Source organism: Pristis pectinata, chromosome 7 (assembly GCF_009764475.1).
Source record: "Pristis pectinata isolate sPriPec2 chromosome 7, sPriPec2.1.pri, whole genome shotgun sequence".
Taxonomy (NCBI): domain Eukaryota; kingdom Metazoa; phylum Chordata; class Chondrichthyes; order Rhinopristiformes; family Pristidae; genus Pristis; species Pristis pectinata.
The window spans coordinates 31,796,526-31,809,188 of NC_067411.1; the positions used below are offsets into that span (position 1 = coordinate 31,796,526).

At 39.7% G+C, this 12,663-nt stretch overlaps 1 long non-coding RNA gene across 1 annotated transcript in view; it reads right to left on the minus strand.

Annotated features, from left to right (window-relative positions):
- Positions 1 to 1,177: 1,177 nt before the first annotated feature.
- The window catches only part of LOC127572874 (uncharacterized), a 45,673-nt gene continuing 34,187 nt past the window's right edge, over positions 1,178 to 12,663 (minus strand). The window contains exon 3 of the long non-coding RNA XR_007956710.1: positions 1,178 to 1,253. This is a non-coding gene — a long non-coding RNA (uncharacterized LOC127572874). The remainder of the gene's footprint in view (positions 1,254 to 12,663) is intronic.

Below are 12,663 nucleotides of genomic sequence, written 5' to 3' on the forward strand. Positions count from 1 at the left end.
ATTATGCCTGTGAGTACTGTGCAAATCAGACAATGGACATCAAAAGATCTGCACTGTCTCAAATTCATGAGTATGTCATGAAAGAGTGACCTACAGAGAAAGAACCACAGTTAATGCCCTATCATTCCCAGAACTTAGAGCTGAGTGTAAGGGAGTGTATGAGCCATGTGGGGAGCTGGACCTGTCCTTCCCCACAAGGCAGGGCATTGTTTTAGGCACATCCGGGAATTATTGGGACGAAGGTATTAGCCAGATCTTGTATGCGACAGTCTAAAATGGACTCTGTCATTGAGTGGAAAATGTATTCTTGCACCAGGTGTCAAGAAAACAAAAATGTGTGTGCCACTGCTCCTTTAGAAGGGGCCCAAGCAACTATGGAGTAGACTTCATGTGATTATGTTGGATCTTTCCTAGGGAAGGTGTTCCTGCCAATAACTGATGCTCATTCAAAGTAAATGGGCATATTTCCAATGAATATTTCAACTTCAAGTACTACAGTTGAAAAGTTTAGACAAAGTTTCAGTGTTCATGGATTGCCTCACATGTTAGTATCAGGCAATGGAAGTTGCTTTGTAAATGCAAAGCTTCATAAAATAAAATAGTATATGTCATAAAATATCTGCCCATTTCATCCTGGATTAGTAGAGGGAGCTATCCTGACTTTCAAAGAGGGATTAAGAAAATACAAGGAGGTAACACTGAAAACAAAGAGTCTCAGCTCCTGTTTGGTTATTGCAATATATTGCAGTCTACAACTGGCCAGTGTCCTACAGAGATAGTCAAAATAAGGAAACTGAGTTCAACTTTTGATCACATCATTTCTAATATGAAAACCAAAATACAGAACAAGCAATTAAAAATGATAAATACCATGCCAAAAGTGCAAAACAAAGGAATTTGATTGTAAGAGCTGTGTGTGAAGATATGTGTACTCAGCAGACTTGAAGAAAGTAAATAAACCTCCTTAAGGGCATAACTCAGCATCCACCTTTGTTTGGATCCAAGTAGTGAATTAAAGGTGTATTGGGGTATTATTAGAATAATATTCAATAGTCAGGAAAATGTGCTAGTCCAGCACCATCAAAGTCCTGAGCATGCTGTAATATTGGAGCTTTACTGCATTTAGAGTTCATACCATGCACATACACTGGTTCATGACGTCTTCAAACCTTTTCTTGCAGGATTACTGAAGGGAACAAATCAGATATTCATCTGAAGCCACAAAATGCTGAAGTACCCAGGTTTGCCAGCATCTACAAGAAAAAAATGACTAACTTAACATTTTAAGTCTGGATCCTGCCTTACAATTGATAGCTTATTGACTTTTGAAAAGGTACACATAACCATTTGCTAAATGCCAAACTGCAAAAAAGATGGCCAAATGTCCACTGTCCTATTAACAGAAAACAATGAGAGATATTCACAACATAATGTGTGTGAAGAAACATGTGGCGTAGGCGGATAGAAATGGAATTTTACCAAAAAAAGTGTCAGTGGAGTAGTTTAAGAGTTTGGATGGTACATAGTGAGGTGATATGAAGAATGAAGACCCCTTGATCCATTCTAAGCATATCTAATTAGTCCTCCTCTCTTGATTGTGGGATAGTTGATGAATAGACACATGTTCCACAATGTGTATTTACATGGCAAGGAGAACAAGTAATAGGGATGCTGAATATATGAGATGATCCAGAGTTTGGAGAAAAGACACAATAAAGGATCAAAGACAGGAAGGGCATTGGTTTAATTCTGAACTTTGTTTTATGTAGTGAGTTAGCATTTAGTGAGGCTCTTTAACCTTTGAGATTTGCTGGGTTATACAGATATTGTATATATATTTTTTTTTAATGCACAAAATACAAAGCTTGGTGAGAAACTAAGCTGGGAAGTGGACACAGAGGTGCTGCAAAGACATCAGGAGCAATGAAAAAAACAAAAAATGCTGGAAGTATTCAACATCAGTGGAAAAAGGCAGAAACCTAGTTCACAACTGGCATCCCCTTTCGTCTTACCAGACAGTCCTTGCCTATTCATTCTTTCTCCTGCCTTTCACACAAGCTTCTGGAGTGTTGGCCCTCATCATGAAACCACATTTTGTCCTGCTCCATATTCTCCTCCTTTCAGCACTTGCAAATTCCACATCTTTTATCTTATAAAACCTCATCCATATGCACTGTAAATTGAGTTCATTCTCTGACTGAGAGATTATACAGTTGTTTCAACTTTCACTTAAACACAGCATCTGTTCTCTTGGAAGCTCCCGACAATAACAACCACTTACATTTTTACAATCCTTTATTGATAATGATGACAAGTCAGTAACTATCATTATATCTACATTTATATGAAGAAAGAGTGTGCATTTAGAAGACTGAGAATTATGCAGTTCAACACTAATATACAGAAAACATCAAGAATACAGCAAAGTTGAGAGATTCAGTAATTTGAATGAAAGAGCGAAGAACATATTTTCTGCCTGGTAGTTGAATCTTCTGCTTGGTGACTCATTTTTCTATTTTCTCCCTGCTTGCACCTGGAGCGGCTCCATCAATAAAGAAAATGGAATTTCGGGCTGGCTTAGATTACTGTTGAAAAGCCACAAGCTGGATAAATTTTTATTGCCTGCAACAAATATTAGCTTGGCTAAGGTGCTCCAACATCAACAACGACCATCTCTTTAAAATGCTGACATCCACACTGAGAATAGAACCACCTGATGACAACAATATGAACTGTCCCCACAGGTTTACAGGATGATGCAGAGGGTATTAGCTATAAGGAGAGGTTGGACAAACTTGGAATGTTTTCTCTGGAGCGTCAGAGGCCGAGGGGAGACCTGACAGAAGTTTATAAAATTACGAGAGACATAGATAGGATAGACAGAGAGAATCTTTTTCCCAGGGTGGAAATGTTGACTACTTAGAGGGTATAGCTTTAAACGGAGAGGGGGAAAGTTTAAGGGGGATGTATGGGGCAAGTCTTTTACACAGAGAGTGGTAGATGCCTAGAACGCACTGCCAGGGGTGGTAGTGAAAGCAGAAATGATAGTGGCGTTCAAGAGGCATTTAGGCAGGCACAGAAATATGCAGGGAATGGAGAGATATGGATCATGTGCAGGCAGAAGGGATTAGTTTAATATGGCATCATGCTTGGCACAAACATCGTGGGCCGAAGGGCCTGTTCCTGTGCTGTACTGTTGTGTGTTCTAAACTAAATACGTAACTTTAAATAGTGTATCTTGATGCTGTAAGTCTTAGTCCATTTTATTTGACTAACTGTTTTATAAACAGAGTTGAACCATGTGCAAAAAAGGACATATACTTTGCTAGTCTATTCACTCCCACGGATATTGTTACCATTTGTATGCTCCAGCCACCTAAAATACTTTGAAACTGTGCTCCCAGTCTATACCATCCAACATCAGCATACTTGCTACACCAACAGTGCCAAATATTTATTCAAATTCCAAGTCTGAGCATTAGATTTTTGTCTGTATATTAAATGAAAATCACAACCTTGTCTTTAAAACATTTCCAAGACTTCCACATTATTTATTAAAATATATCTGAAGGATTGTCTGAAGATTTTTCTGAGGGTAAGACATGCTATTTCCATTCATTGATTGCAAGTCTGTGCTGAAGATCGTGGCCAATGCAAGAATAACAACCGTAGAAATCTCTCCTCTGCACCATCTCACTTTATGGCAAATGAGTGAAAAATATCTTCAAGAGTTCAAAGTCTGTTGAGATGCACTCTTACTCTGAATAATGGCTTTTGAGGGAAGAGAAAATGCAGAGACTAAAACCAGCACAGGTAAATTCCTGCTCCACATTAAATATGTTCCAGAAAAGAGATATCATGGAAACTGCAAAATCTATATCAGAAATGATGCTGCAAAAAATAATCACAGTCACCATGAATCACCTATCAAAGGGAAGGAGCATCATCAGCATCAACAAAAGATATTGCTGTGCTTCATTTAATCAAATAATCAGAAAGAGAAAATTTATGAAAGCATATATTGTATTCAAAGGTAATTCAGCAGACCTCCGAGGTAAAATGAGAAATGTTTGCTCCTGATTTATAAAAAAAATCCTTTAAAACTCCATCTGACAATGCTGAATGTCGCTTTCTCTACCATTGTCCTTGTACAACAATCTTGATAGTGCATCCACTGTGGCATTCTGTTTGGATGCTCAGTATTCAATATCTTAACCATGTTGGAATGAAAGGATGGTCCACCACTCTTAAGGCTGCCATTGTGCGAACTCCAGAGTGGGGACAAGAATAGCCAGCAAGGGTACCTGGTGGGTATTGAATTAATCCAAATAGTCTATTGAAGAACTGGAGGAACCTTTTGATACCAGATTTGACGTGCATTACCTCTTCTTTTATTTGAAATGTACTTCCTCTCACTCTTTGTGAGTGTGCAAGGTCAATGGGCTTTTCCTGGCCATTGTTCGCTTTATGACACATAACTGCCCCAGTTCCATAATTGGAAACTTCATAAGCGAGCTTTACTGTACAAGTGGTATCAGAATGCACCAGGAGGGATGACCACTAAGACTTTTCTTACAGAGGTCTACATATTCTTTTATTCCTTCCCCCACAGCCATGTTCATCCTTCTTCAACATTTGATACAGTGGTGTCAAAAATGTTGCAAGTTCCAGCGGAAACCAGGTATAACATTGGATCTTGCCTTGGAAAGTTTGAAGTTCAGTGACATTCTCAGATTTTCTACCCTTAATTGTTGTAAACAATTTGCCTACCCTTTCAGGCCCAAATAAACCACATCCTTCTGCTTGGATAGACATTGTTGGACTTCTTTTAACGTGCCCATGATGGCCTGAAATAGCTTGGTCGATAACTTCAAGCCATTATGCAGTTTGGTAAATGACGAAAGCCATTTGTGTGTTTACTGTGTACAGGTATGCAAGAGGTCGGATTTGGTAAAGACCTTTTTCCTTGCCAGTTCAGTATATAGATCTTGTGATATAGGTAACGATACTGTTCAGTGTCAATAGTTTGGTCAAGTATTCCTTGTATTTCCTGCAGAGCCAGTTGCTGCTTTGAATACCTCAACAATTGGTATCAACAAATTGTTGTACAATTTTGACCAGTGTATTATCTCATTCAAGTTTTTACAGCTCCTTCTCTGCTTGAGCTTTCATCACATAAGGTACCTGCCTAGGCTTGCAGTAAATTGGCTTGGTTTTTAGCATATTTTGTGTATTATGCTTTTATGCCCTTTAATATCAGCACATGCATCTTTTGACATAACTGCATATTTCTCTGGAAGTTGATCTGCTTGTGGTTGCCTAGTGTTCATAGTAAATCTATTCTTCCAATCCACTTCTAATTTTTTGATAATTTTCCAAATACAGTTGGTCTGTTTGTGCAGTCAGCAAGTATGATTGGGAGTGTTATTTTCTGACCATTATTAAAAATTACACATCTCTTCTCCAGTCCAGATAAGGGCTCTTGACCCAAAATGTCGACTGTCCATTTTGCTCCACAGATGCTGCCTGACCCATCGAGTTCCTCCAGCATCTTGTTTGTTGCTCCAGATTCCAGCATCTGCAGTCTCTTGCGTCTACATCTCTTCTAACTTCAGGTTTTCAGTATTTTGTCATATCACATGTTCGGATTAGGATGTGGTTTGTATTTGATATTTTGTTGAACTTCTTGACATCCTTATCTCTGACTGATCATTAACTTTCCCTTTAAGTTTAACATTTTTTATTATTGCTGGTGGTAGTACACATTGTTTAAGCTTTGCTTTTTACACTGCTCATCAGCTTCAGTCACGTACAAGCTTCTCCTCTGTGGCTCTCTAATGTGACTGTTGCCCTTACATTGAGAACCTACTTGATGATCATTATGCTGGTTTGCAATCCTGGATACAATCGTAAAAAACAAGGTTATATCCTCTTTCTTTATGCTATTGAAGCATTCCATTGCTCTGAACTGGCATGCAAGTAATGATTGATCTGATCTCCATGACATCAGTTGCAGCCTTTCATGCGTTTCTCACCTTCTGTGCCAAACTCATTCACGTCAGTATTTGAGTTTCTGTCCTGCTCCTGCATTTTGCTTGTACACAGCCATTATCCAGAGGCTAAAATACCTTTGCGTTTTTGGAAACTACCTCCACTGATGTGGAAATTTAATGTTCATAGATAAATCTTGTGTACTTAATAACTTACATGGAATTTTCCTAGAGTTACACAGTATGGAAACAGGACCTTCGGCCCAACTCATTCATGCTGACCAAGATGCCTATCTAAGCTCATCCCAATTGCCTATGTTTGGCCCATATCCCTCTAAACCTTTCCTATCCATGTACCTGTCCAAATGCTTCTTAAACGTTGTAATTGTACCTGCCTCTACCACCTTCTCTGGCAGCTCACTCCATATACCACCACCCACTGCTTGAAAATTTGTTCATCTGTTAACCCACACACAAATTTGTTCCACATCATCCAATTCAGGAGTACACTCAAATTACAGCGATGCAACAGATTCTTCAACACTAATGGAGTCATCTAACCATGTGTAACCATCCAAATGTGTAGCATTTTACAATTTCTGGCACCAGGTTAAAGTGATTCTGCAAGCTATCTATTGTCTCATTGAATGAAATGTCTTTTGTCTTGCTGGCACCAGTTACTTTTCTAAAGTGACTTTGTATGCATGTCTCTCTATGTTCCTAAGACTGCTGTCTTCCCTTTTCTTATTGTTTCAAGTAGGGTGGGAACACCTTTGCTCTCACTCTCAACTGCAACAATAGCATTTGCCCTGAATTTAAGGGCTTACACACTTTATCACCTATGCCATGATTCCTGATATAGCTGGATTGGTTCTCAGCTGTCACCATGCAATATTCCTGCTTTAACAATGCAAGTCTTTGGTCAATGATCACCATACATTACCCTTCATTTTTCCGGTGTTTGAGCTGGAACTCAAGTCCCTTCAAGCCTCACATTGAAGTTACTGTGATCAATTGTTAGTTTACAGACTCACCTTACCACCCTGAGTATATGATTGCTCAATGTATTTGACAGCTTTGTTTGTTCGTGCAGCTTCAATTCTTTGCCATCCCTTTTCCAATGTAGTAGATATTCCCCTATAGGTTCCGAGTTTCTCGTGAAGTAACATGCAGAGTACTACATGAGATCTAGACAATGTGTCTGGTACATGGCGGTTCCTCTCAGACTGCACACATACATATAACAACACAATATGTACAACACTGGACATAATGTATTGGTTCTTCTAGGGTATGTACCTCCAGAAATCTTTCCATTCAATCGAATTATGTTTCTCTTCTTTACTGACCCCCAGCATCTGATCACTTCACTCATTCTCACCCTTTGATTACCTCCCTGACTGACCACAGCATCCCTTCCGTACCACTCCAGCTTGATGCTTTCAACCATTTGCCCGACACTGTGATAAATGTCCCATAAGTAACAGTGGTTGAGAACAATCAGCTGACTTAAGGTCCTACCACTTTGAATCTAGGCTTTGATAGGTTCTGTGTGTGGCAACATTGATTTGTTTGGAGCTTTCCAGAATCTAGCTACTTCTATGGAAAAAAGTCATAATACAGATGCTCCAGGACAATGTACGTTTTTCCTTCTATTTAATAAAGTAGTTAGTTTGACTTACCAATTATTTTCCAATAGGTTAGAGAAAGATACTGAGATATGGAGTCAGAAAAGTTGGTTGATGAAACTATGAAATATAAATGCCTGAATGTGAATAGGAAACACTACCTAAATGAGGTAACACATGGACATGCATCAAAGGGTGGCAAACTGTGCAATTCAATCAAGAGAGCAGATGGTGTAACAAGTAAAGCTGTCCAAGCAGCTGGGTTTTCAAGGAAACAATTTGTGGAAAGAATGAAGAAAATGGAAGGAATTACACTGCATATTAAGCTGATTGTGACAAATAAACCAGAGCAGACGAAAGTATAGATCTCGTAACTCAATGGTCACAAGGGGAGAGAACTGTAGCATTCCATAAAATACTCAAATGAGATTCTGGAGAATGCATTTAATGCATTAAAGCATATTGCAATTGACTGCATCCTTTGCACAGATCAGTTGGAGAAATGTCCCTGATTCTTTATAGGTCAGTGGAAGGAGTAGATGAGACTGTTTGGATGGAATACCCCATACCTCATGTATTTGGAGTCAACTTGAGACTCGACAAGGAAGCCTGGCTGGAAACTGGCAGGAACTGGAAGTAAAAGTCATCCAACCAGTTAGGGTGCTGGACAGGACTGCTCCAAGTTCTTTCCAACCAGGGTCAGGCGCTGGTCATAAACCAACTGGTGCTCTTCATGGCGTGTTACCAGTTGGTCACTTTGGTTTCACCCCTGACCCCTGCTTTTGTCACCAAGATTCAGAAGAAGTTGGTGGTTTCATCTGGGTGCTCCAGTTTCCTCTCACATCCCAAAGACATATGGGTTGATAGGTTAATTGGCCACTGTAAATTGCCCCTAATGTGCAGGTAAGTGGTAGAATCTGGGAGGCATTAACAAGAATGAGGGAGAATAAAAAGTGGTATTGATGTAGAATTAGTGTAAATGGGTAGTTAATGGTCAGTACGGAACCAGTGAGCCTGTTTCCGTGCTGAATCTCTCTATGACTCTACACACCCAAGCCAAGTCTGAGTTTACGACCCTGCCCGAGTGTCTCAGGAGAGGGAGCACTTGCTAACACCAACTCACTGAGGCCTTCCTGGGCCAGTGAGCACTGCAGGGACTGCAGTGCATCCTGGACGAGGATGATAATGTTTTAATTTAATGTTGTAAATAAAAATAGAAAAATAAAGACACCAAGTAAGGTCGATCCTATTGAAGAACATCCACTGGATCGATCTATGGCAAGATGTCAGCACAAGGACAACCAGTAACATTTCAAATGAATAGAGGAATACCATATAATGCACTCCCAAAGCAAGCTAAGATCTTGTGAAGCAGTTGAAATTAATCAGAGAGAAAGCTGGTCCTGGCTTCCTGTGCATCAGTGCTTTAGTGATTCCTTTTGGTGACATACAAGTTCTAGTCATCTATCTATCAAGCCAGTAGCCACCAACAACTTGCCAGCAGATCCAGTCAACTATCAGCAAAGTGTTTCATGAACTGGGGACTTCTGCAGCAACACTGTTTGCCTGTAGCTCATTCAGGGCCTATCCCTTGAAGACTGTTTCTCCAGAAGATATTCTGATACAATTAATGTCTACATTCAGACAAATGAAGAAACCTGGAACAGATGTATGACTGTTTAGCTTACTGTAACAAGCATTTCCCTAAAACGAATCAGAAACCATGCTTTAACCCAAGTTAATGCATTCTCCAAGGTCATGTTAAAAAAAATGAACAATATTACCTACTTCACTTTTAAAGAAACAGTCAAAGTTGCCAGTAATCTGGCAATAGCAAACTAGGATCTTTACAGAAAAAGGAGAGTTTTCAGCAATCACAGTGAGGTACTTGGCTCTCAATATCTGAAATAAGGCAAAGTGAATGGAGGGTTGTTTTGTGTAGAAAATCAAAGTAAGTAATAAGTTGGAAAGTGGAATACTGTTGGTGCTGCATGAATGATCCTATCTTCTGTTTACATAAGGCTTGTTTCAGGCAAAGCAGTATGGCTGCTGATTATATTGGCACCCTTATCACAGTATAGTTCATAAGCACATAAATAAAGTTCCATTTTTGGTCCTGTTTGTGTATGTCCTGTATAGAATTAATAGCCGAGTATATTTTTAATGCATCGAATGATATGTCTGTTGAAAAATTCACATTTCTTTAGTTGTAGTTTGGTTTATTTCTTGGATTTAAAAAAATGCAATTTAATTTTTTAATGTTTTCATCCCAACTAGAACAGGAGATAGAGCAGGAAAGATTGTAGTAAGTAGCATGTAAAATGTCAATACAAAGAGTTCAACCAGGTCTTCCAGATCTTTATTCTTATGTGCAGTTGTCAGATCCACAGAGATGTCCATTTTATTAACCAGTATATCAAATGAAGGAGGAGAAATTTGAACATAATTCATTCCTATCCTCATTCACACAAATATCCAACATAAATTCCCTACTCCTTAAGCGCCTGGTCTTCCTAATTCTTGTTGAAGAAGGTATGTTGAACAGAAAGGCTTGCAATGTAAAATTATTTTTATTCCAGGCAATATCAAGGGGTAGGCACTCATGTTGTGCATAAATGGGACTGCATGTTGAATGGACTGATGCAATACTGTTAATTGTTATCCTACTGCTCAAACTAAACTTCTAAAACCAATTATTAGAACTTCATGTTTCATGTAAGAGCCAGGTGCTACAAAACTATTGCACACAAGGCTAAGGTGACCTGAGCAATAAAACCGACCTTCCATGTTCAGCACCTACAAAGGCTTAAATGCCTTTCCTCTACTTGCAGCATCATTGCAGATCCTGGGTGCAGTGAGGGACATTGAGAATCAGGTCATCGAATTGGGCAGATGAGGAGTCACAATTGGCTTCTGATGGGCATTACAATCCCTTGGGGGCAGCATGGTTATGATCTGATGCTGGGGAGCTGGGGAAGTCAGGGTCACAGTCATGCCATGATATGGTAGGTGGGGGTTCTGAGGGAGACACACAGCAAGGGATAAATTCTTAACCAAAAGGACACCCATCTATAAGTGGTCTCAAGTGCCAGATTCCACGTCCTGGGCCTTGCTCTGGCAGTAGCTCTCTGAGTCACAAAAGCCAGTCCCACATCCATTGTAAAGACAATCTTTTGCAAGAATGGTCCAAACCACACATGCCCCATTGAATTTTCTGAAATTGGTGTCCACACATGCATTGCTCCAATTACCACTGCACATCCAACACTGCACATTACTGCAGCATATGGATGGGCACAAATATGTTGTTAAATATGTCAATATTGATTGTAATTGGTTCTCCAATCAATAAGATTCTATCATGTTGCACTTTGTGAAAGAAGTTCTAGCAGCTATTGTGTAAGAACATCCAGAGACAGGAGACAGTCCCAGCAGCAGAGGAAGAGAAAAATCCAAGGGCAGAAAGGGGGAAATATAAAAGCAGGGCAGAAAGGAAAAGCAGGGCCTGAGGGTGGAATAAAGTCAAAGGAAAGAGAAGAGAGGAAAATCTTAAGGTCAGAAGAAGAATAAAGTCTGGATAGAGCAGGATAGAGAATGAAATCAAAATCTGAAGTGAGGGAATGGGGATAGAATCTGAGGGTGGAATAAAATCCAAAGTTAGGGGTGAAACAAAGGATGGAGGATTGGTTCAGGAAAGGTAAACGAGAGCAAAGTTGTTTACATGACTAACTAATAGTAATCACAGAATCTGAAACTAAAAATAAAGCTGATAACATTCAAGAGTTGTCTCCTAACTAGCAGGAATTTAACTCAATAATATATATATTAAGCAATATGAGTAATGGCCCAATTTCTCATATGCAACCAGGAGTAATCTTTTTTTGCCCTGAAACCACAACCACAGCCATCACCATATCAATACCCGTCACCAACAGGTCACTCCCAGACCCCCATTCCCCACCTCCCTGCACTGTACAAGGTGAAGTTTGGTTTCCTGAGGCAACTCTGCTAGGACAATTCTTTCTTTCGCTTGAATCTGTCTGGAATCAGATGTTGAGTGAAGGCGATGCCTCTAAGCTGTCAGTCTTGGTCAGAGCCAATCTATACCTGAATTTCAAATATCAAATTGGCACTGGGCAAATCAGATTTCCCCAGTGAACTCCTTAAGGTCCTGTCATTCTATGTCACTGGTATAATCTAACATTGATAACTTGCTGCATAGAACAAACTGAATAAACTGCATCCCATATTCAATCTGGTCAGGATTGTAGCCCTGAGCCCCACATCTCAGCACTGAGCAGCTGCAATGCTCACCCCAGACCACCTAACACCAGCCCTCACAGGCAGTCTCTCCACACTGAGACATGTGGTGATTCATTGCTGTGAAATCAGTGATAAAAGGGTGATTATGGCATCATTCAGAGAGATGCATTACTGACAAAACTACAGCACCAGGAACCTGATATGAACTCCTATTCTCTTCACTGTTGTGTGCCATAGTGTCAGGAACCAAGTTCCACAGTCATCTTGTTCTCTCATCCCGAACCATTTATAAAAAAAAGATAGCAAATACAGTAAAATAAAAAAAATTATTATGCTTCAGGCAATGATCCATTTAATCCAATGAAAGGGTTTTCTAATAGGATCATAGTTGTACAATATATATTTTTCCATGTAAAGGTAACATATTGCAGATAAAGAGCATATTATTGACAGGAACCATTCTACATTAACTTAAGATCAATAATCAGATTATTACGGCTTGGTGCTAGTTTTATGTGTCAGCATCTTATGGCTTGAACTCTCAGGACATCAATACACTCACCTTGAAGAACTGAAAGAAAACTGGCTGAAGGGGAAGCAATGCTGGCATTTTTCTTCTTCTTCTTCTTCTAATTATGCCCTTCCTTGGAAATGAGTATGGCTTACACCAACTCTGGTTCTGTGGTTTCTGAAGCGACTGATGAGACCAATGTGGAGACTGCTGTATGTTCCATAGGGCTCTGATGGGGCAAAAAGTGCCTGATGAGACAGATGGACAGATC